Source organism: Bubalus bubalis, chromosome 12, assembly GCF_019923935.1.
Source record: "Bubalus bubalis isolate 160015118507 breed Murrah chromosome 12, NDDB_SH_1, whole genome shotgun sequence".
Taxonomy (NCBI): Eukaryota; Metazoa; Chordata; class Mammalia; order Artiodactyla; family Bovidae; genus Bubalus; species Bubalus bubalis.
In genome coordinates, this window is record NC_059168.1 from 46,224,855 (window position 1) to 46,232,847 (window position 7,993).

The window sequence follows — 7,993 nt, forward strand, 5'->3', positions numbered from 1 at the left end:
CAATAAAACATCAGTTTGCATTTCTCACACTTGAGGAGATGGTTGGATGGCATCACCAACTTGATGGATGTGAGTTTGAGCAAGCTTCGGGAGTTGGTGATGGACAGGGAAGCCTGGCATGCTGCAGTCCATGGAGTGGCAAAGAATTGGACATGACTGAGTGAACTGAACTGATGATGTGATATCACTTACATGTCAAATCTAAAGAAATGATACAAATGAACTTATTTACAAAACAGAAAAAGACTCATAGACAGAGAAAACAAGCTTATGGTTACCAAAGGGAAAATAGAGAATGGTAAATTGGAAATTTGAGTTAATAGATACACCCTTCTATATATAAAATAGATAATCAATAAGAACCTACTGTATACACAGGAAACTGTATTCAATATTTTGTAATAATTTTAATGGAAAAAATTCTGAAAAAATATGTATATATATATATATATATATGTATGTACGTGAATCACTTTCCTATATACCTGAAACACAGTAAATCAACTCTACTTCAATTAAAAATAATAGGCACACAATAGTTTTTTGCTCCCCCTCCCCAGGAATTGTATAGTTTTTCTTAGTGACATCATCTCCTTTAGCTTTTTCATTTTATGGGTGAGGACAGGGAGGCACACAGTGTGGCAGTGACTTACTGAGGCGGCATTGACATTGATTATTTGAACTGGAAGTCATGTTGGGATATTATGAATCACGGTGTGAGAAATCAGCAACAATTATCCAGAACAAGACAGCGCCTTGGGAGCCTCCTCACTTCCACCGCTGGGCTGTTCTCCTCTAGCATGGTGTTGGTGGATGACCCACCCCAGGTGGAGCACTCCTGGCACCTAGGCATCATTATGAAACGACTTAAGTGCTGACCTATATTGTGCAGTCGTATCTCACTTGTATCTCTGTTGTATCTCACTGAGTATCTCACTCAGTTGTAAGCAACGTCAGAATCACCTGCGGTGTAAACTAAAAGCTCGGGTGTTTGGGCAAAATGTAGACCTAGTAAGTCAAACCCGGGCTTCTTTGGTGGCTCAGCGATAAAGAATTTGTGTGCAATGCAGGAGACTCGGATTCCATCCCTGGGTCAGGAAGATCGCTTGGAGAAGGAAATGGCAACCTACTCCAGCCTGGAAAATCCCATGGACAGAGGAGCCTGGTGGGCTAGACTCCATGCAGTTACAAAAGAGTCAGACATGACTTAGCAACTAAACAAGAATGACAAAGTTAAACCCACTCCTCTCAAAATTCTAACTGTCCAGGCTTAGAGCAGGGCCTTAGATGAAAGAGATGTATGTGGCAAGGTATGGAGACAGAGCATGGAGCTTCCAGGTTCCCTGAGGATGCCACTAACTCCAGATCTTTGACATGTTCACCAGTCTAGAATTTCTCCAAACCCCATCTTTTTGGGTTTTTATGCAGGCTTCACTACATAGATATGTTTGATTAAATCATTGGCCATTAGCAACTGTTTCAACCTCCAGCCCCTCCCTTGTCCCTGGAGGTCAGAAGTTGGTGGCAATGAAAGTTCCAACCCTCTAATCCAATGGTTGGTTTCCCAGCAACCAAAAGTCACCTCATAACATAACAAAAGACAACTTTACTGCTCTCAACACCTAGGACATTTCAAGGGTTTTAGGAGCTCTGTGCCAGAAATGGGGACAGAGATTAAACATGTATTTCTTTTTTAAATTTTATTTTATTTTGGCTGTGCTGGATCTTCGTTGCTGTGCTTGGACTTTCTTTAATTGCGGCAAGCTAGGGCTACTCTCTAGCTGTGGCTCTCCGGTTTCTCACTGCGAAGGCTTTTCTTGTTGCAGAGCACAGGCTCTAGGACCGTGGGCTTCAGTAGCTGCAGCGCATGGGCTCAGTAGTTGTGACTCGCAGGCCAAGTTGCCTGAGGCATGCACAGTCTTTCCAGACTAGGGATTGAACCCGTGTCCCCTGCATTAACAGGCCCATTCTTAACCACAGGATAGCCAGAGAAGTCTGAATACGTATTTCTTAATTCAGATCACAACACATGTGCCATATTGGCTGATCTATGTCTTGAAGATGTAAAATAATATTTAGCTGAATACATTAGATTAGAGGCAAGTTTCCATGTATGGGCTTTTCCCTTATCACTCAGAAACCTCCCTCGGTCATAAGGGTTGGTAACAAAATCTCATTCCCAGCGTACAGGGAAGAGGCACATGCCAGCTGCAGGGGTTGGGAGTGGAGTGGGAGTGGAGTGGGGAGGACAGAAAAGCCGGCTCTCAGCACTGCAGTGGTGAACTACTCCCTCCTGATACCTCGTGTGAGCCAGCTCATGAGCTGGTCATCACTATTGGTGTGACCACTTTCTAGGAGCTGCTGGGGCCTGGAAAAACCCTGGCCACATGAGGAGAAAATTTTGTTTTAGGAATTAGAAAGATCAGAGCTAAGAGGATTGGTGACAAATTTTATTTTTTTTTTATGTGAAAACTCAGGCTGTGTTCATGGTCTTTTAAAAACAATGTTTTCCAACAATATGATTTAATAATGAAAAAGAGTCATCATTTTTAAAAATTAGATTTTAATTTTAAAGGATATTCAAATTTAATAAAATATTTCACTACTGAACAAAAACTTTGCATTTAACAAATAAAAATATTACATCTTGCCAAAAAAAAAAAGATGTTTCCAAAAACAGAATCACAACATAGAGAACAGACATCTCAAGGGAGACAGGGAATTGGGGAAGGATGGAGGAGGTTGGGATTAGCAGATGCAAGCTATTATATATAGGATGGGTAAACAGCAAGGTCCTATTGTATAGCACAGAGAACTATATTCAGTATTCTGTGATAAATCATAATGAAAAGGAATATTAAAAAGAATACACACATGCACACAAAGTTCCCTACATACAAATGAGTTCCATTCCCAGAGTGTGCTCCTAAGTCCAATCTGTAACTCCAACAAAGTTGGCCTAAGTACCCAACTAATACAAAGAGTTAAATATTGTAATACTGTAATATGTTTATAATACTCTTCACACAAATAATACATAAAAAACAAACACAAAAATTATGAAAACATATTTAATCCTATAGTACGGTACCTTGAAGAGTACAGTAGTACAGTATACCAGCTGGCACACAGGGGCTGGCATCCAGCGAACAGGCAAGAAGTGTTACTGACTGGAGGAGGGAGCTGGGAGAGTTGAAGGATCATCAGCAAGAAGAGGTGGAGGGCAGGGTGCAATTTCACTCATGCCTGATGTTGATGGCACAGGTTCTGGTTCCTTGCTGGATTCAGTTCTATCCACACTTTTGAAAAAATGATCCAGTGATATCTGGATAGTAGCACCTTTGCATCTCTGAAGGTTTGCAACTTGAAGGTTCATATGTAGGGGACTTACTGTGTTTGTGTGTATTTGTTGTTGTTTAGTCGCTAAGTTGCATCCAACTCTTTTGCAACCCCATGGACTGTAGCCCACCAGGCTCCTCTGTCCATGGGATTTTCCAGTCAAGAATACTGGAGCAGGTTGTCATGGCTGCCATTTCCTTCTCCAAGGGATCTTCTCAGCCAGGGGTTGAACTCGCAGTTCTTGCATTAGCAGGCAGATTCTTTACTGCTGAGCCATCAGGGAAGCCCCATGAGTGTATATGTATATATGTAGATCTCTCTCTGAAACCTTTGCTGTACAGCAGAAATGAACGCATCATTGTCAATCAACTATATGTCGATAAATACATTTTTAAAAAATGTTTCAAATATATCATTGGTTGTCTAACTCTTAACATTTGAATTTAAAATAATTTTCCTTTGTCACTGGTGCTGTTTCTGTTTCAAGCAAATCATGATTGTTCATTTTGCCAGTGGGCTGGAGGCCACAGGATGGGGAGGTGGCCCTTCTTGTTCCCCACTGGGCGGATGTACTATTGGTCTGCCTGTACACCCTCACCTTGAGTTTGTCCAGATTAACACCCAAGTCTATAGAGAGGGACTAAACGCTTTCATTCGTCACTGATTCATACTTTGGGATTGTAATATCTAAATATCTATACTTAAAATTTTCATAAATGATTTTATTTTTTCTCGTTGTAAAAGTTTGATGAAAACATTATTGGCCTTCCTATATGACTGAATTTATTTTTTATCTTTTTTTTTTTTACTGATATCTGATTTATTTCTACCTTTTAAGTAATATTTTAGCTTTTTTTTGTTTCACACATGAGTTTAAAAATGCTACATATAGCTGTTAAGAAATTGTTATGAGAGTTTAATGAAGGAGTGAAATAATGGTTAGCAATAAATGATAACTATCATTGTATTATTATTTCCAGAAAATTCAGGAAATCTCTTTCTATTTTAACATAAATATTGAGTTATATTGAGGGAATATTTACAACAAATATATTCAAGACATAAATAAAAGGGACCAACATGAACTCAGCCCTCAGCTGAAGAAACAGAAGACATTAAGAATACCCGTGTGTTCATTCACCATCCCATCGCCTTCTCATCCTTCCATTGGATGTAACTGTTATCCTGAATGTGATGGTTATTATTCGCTTGCATTTTGTCATAGATTTACCACATATGTATATGCCTTAAACAGATGTTGGGTTTCCCTGGTGGCTCAGTGATAAAGAACCCACCTGCCAATGTAGGAGACACGAGTTCAATCCCTGGTTTGGAAAGATCCCTTGGAGAAGGAAACGGCAACCCACGCCAGTGTTCTTGCCTGGAAAATCCCATGGACAGAGGAGCCTGGTGGGCTACAGTCCATGGCATCACAAAGAGTCAGACATGACTTAGCAACTAAATGGCAACAAAAATAGATGTTATTTAGTTTTGCATGCTTCTAGACTTCATATAAGTGAAATCATATTGCTTATACGCTTTTACAGCTTGCTTCATGTTCCTGAAATTCATTTGTGGTTCTGTCATGTTAGTTTGGGGGCTCTGAAGAGAAGACCCTGAGGTGAAATAAGATGTCAATAAATTTATTGGGAGAAATGCACATGAAAGATATGGGGGGAGGGATCGGGGCAGTCAGGCAGAGCATTCAAATCATTTATTTTTTAAAAACTATGTATTTATTTATTTTTTGGTTGTGCCATGAGGGATTTGGGATCTTAGCTACCCAACCAGGGACTGAACCCATGACTCCTGAGTTGAAAGATCAGAGTCCTAACCACTGGACTACCAGGGAAGTCCCTGAGCCTTCAAATCATCATGCAAAACTGACACCAGTGATTGAAAAGAGGGAAGAAAGAGTGAGAGGAAGAGCATGCAGTACAGGTGTGAGAACTCAGAGAAAGTTATGATCAGACTGATGAGGAGATGCACAGCAAAAGTTACCTGTAACAGCTTCTGTGTCCTGATGGAGTCCTGGCTCTGGTCCCCCTGCTGTTCTGTCATTGGCTGGGAGTGTCTCAGGCAGAGTAGCCTTGGCAGGAATATCACAGTGGATCCAGAGGTGTGGCACCTAAGGCCATCTGCTTACTATTCTCCTTGTGACAGGGTCTCTTAAAAGGAGATCTGAGAGACACATCTCTGTGGCCACAGCACTTCACCATTGTGCTGCATGAATCTCCTCCTCTCCACGTGTTTGGGAGCAGATCCACTCCGATTCCCTTTTTCCTAAGGGGAACTTGGAAGCAGTATTATAAATGGATGGACTACTGCACCTGTTTTTGCAATTGGTTCCAGTGACTGGTTTCTACTGTCTCTCTTCTCCACTATCTATTCTGGATTCCCCTTATCCTTAGTGATCACCTTGGCAGGTCTTAGTGGCTTTCCTGGTGATCTAACCAAAGATCTCATCCATGAGAAGTCTGACCATTTAGTTATCATGTTCTTGTGATTGTTTAGTCACTAAGTGTGCCTTTTTGACTGCATGGACTGTCAGGCTTCCATGTCCTTCACTATCTCCCAGAGTTTGCTCAAACTCTTGTCCATTGAATTGGTGATGCCATCCAACCATTTCATCCTCTGTTGCCCCCTTATCATCCTTCCCTCAATCTTTCCCAGCATCAGGGTCTTTTCCAATGAGTCAGCTCTTCACCTCAGTTGGCCAAAGTATTGGAGATTCAGCTTCAGCATCAGTCCTTCCAATGAATATTCAGGGTTGATGTCCCTTAGGATTAACTGATTTTATCTCCCTGCTGTCCAAGGGACTCTCAAGAGTCTTCTCCAGCACCACAATTCAAAAGCATTAATTCTTGGGCGCAGCCTTCTTTATGGTCCAACTTAGGTGTTCTTACATGTACTTATTCACAGTTACAATTAGGCAAAGGGATACCAAGAGGTAACCAAGCAGATCACCTGAGTTCCTTTTGTATTGTTATAGTTCAGTCACTAAGTCATGTCCAACTCTTGCAATGCCATGGACTGTAGCCCACCAGACTCCTCTGTCCAAGTAATTTTCCAGGCAAGGATACTGGAAAGGGTTTCCATTTCCAGTATTCTCCAGGGGATCTCCCCAATCCAGGAATCAAACCTGCATCTCTTGCATTGCAGGAGGATTCTTTACTGCTGAACCCCCAGGGAAGCCCTCCTTGGATATTATACAAGGAATATTACAGTGTATTTCTCCCTGTCTTCATGTGTAAAGGAAATTCTACCTCCTCCTTCATAGGCTGAATCCGGAAGAATGACTTCCATCCTCCAAGAGTACTGCCACTGAGAGGTACTTCAGTTGTACCTCCAATACGCCACCCAAAGCTCCATTAAGTTGACTACTTCTGGATGGACCAGTGGATCCTGGGAAGTAGTAGAGTTGGCTCATACTGGCTAGAAAAGGCCAAATGTTACATCCTCAGATTTTGAAAACCAGTTGGTAACTTGAAATTGCCCAAGTTGGGAATATCTACATCATAGATACTGATAATCACTACAAGTTTTGTCTTATGTTCTTTTTTTATTTTCTAGGAAGAAAAGAGTTAAAAATTTACCAGCGTACTATTGAGTGGATTCAATGGTCATGGGCCTCTTTTAGCCCCTCATTCAATATAAAATGAACTCTATGCTTGGATGCTATCTTGTGTGGGATTCCATGCCTGTAGATCAGTCATCCCATAGTAGTGGTGATTGAGGCTCTGAAGGCAGAAATGGTATATACATCAATCCCTCTGAGGGCACACTGTTGCCCTTCCAAGAGGGAAAAGATCTGACACGTCAGGAACTTGCCACCATGAGATTAGTCAGACTCCTTGAAGAATACTGCCACATCAGGGGCTCAGTATTAGTCTCTGTTGCTAATAAGTTGTACAGTCATCCTTGGTAAGTGGAAATACCTTCTATTGGGCCCTATAGTGTTCTTTTCTTCTGTTGTCCGTCTTTGGGTTTGGTGTCACTATGATGCTAGTCTCATAAAGTGAGTTTAGGCCATCTTCAATTTTTTGGTAGAGTCTGAGAAGCGAATTATTTAAATGTTTAGTAGAATTCACCATCTGATCCTGGGCTTTTCTTTTTTGGAAAGTTTTTGATTACTGATTCTCCTTACTCATTTTTGGTCTACCCAGATTTTCTTTCTTCATGATACTGTCTTGGTAAGTTGCATATTTCTAGGTATTTCTTCTAGGTTGTTATATTTGTTGGTATATAATTGTTTATAGTGGTCTCTTATGATCTTTTGTACTTAATGTAAGTTGTAATGTCTTTTCTTTCATATCTGACTTGATTTGAGTCTTCTCTCTTTTTTCCTTAACTAGTCTAGCTGAAGATTTGCCTATTATGCTTATCTTTTCAAAAAACAAAGTCTTAGTTTCATTGATCTTTTCTTTGTGTGTTTGATTTCTATTTCATTTACTTCTTCTCTGATCTTTGTAATTTCCTTTCTTCTGTGAACATTGAACTTAGTTTACTCTTCTTTCTGTTCTTGAGTTATAAAGTTAGGCTGTTTATTTAAAACCTTTCTCTTTCCTTAATGTGTTTATTATTATAAACTTTCCCCTTAGCACTGCTTTTATTGCATCCCATAAGTTTTGTTTTACTGCATTTTCATTTTTGT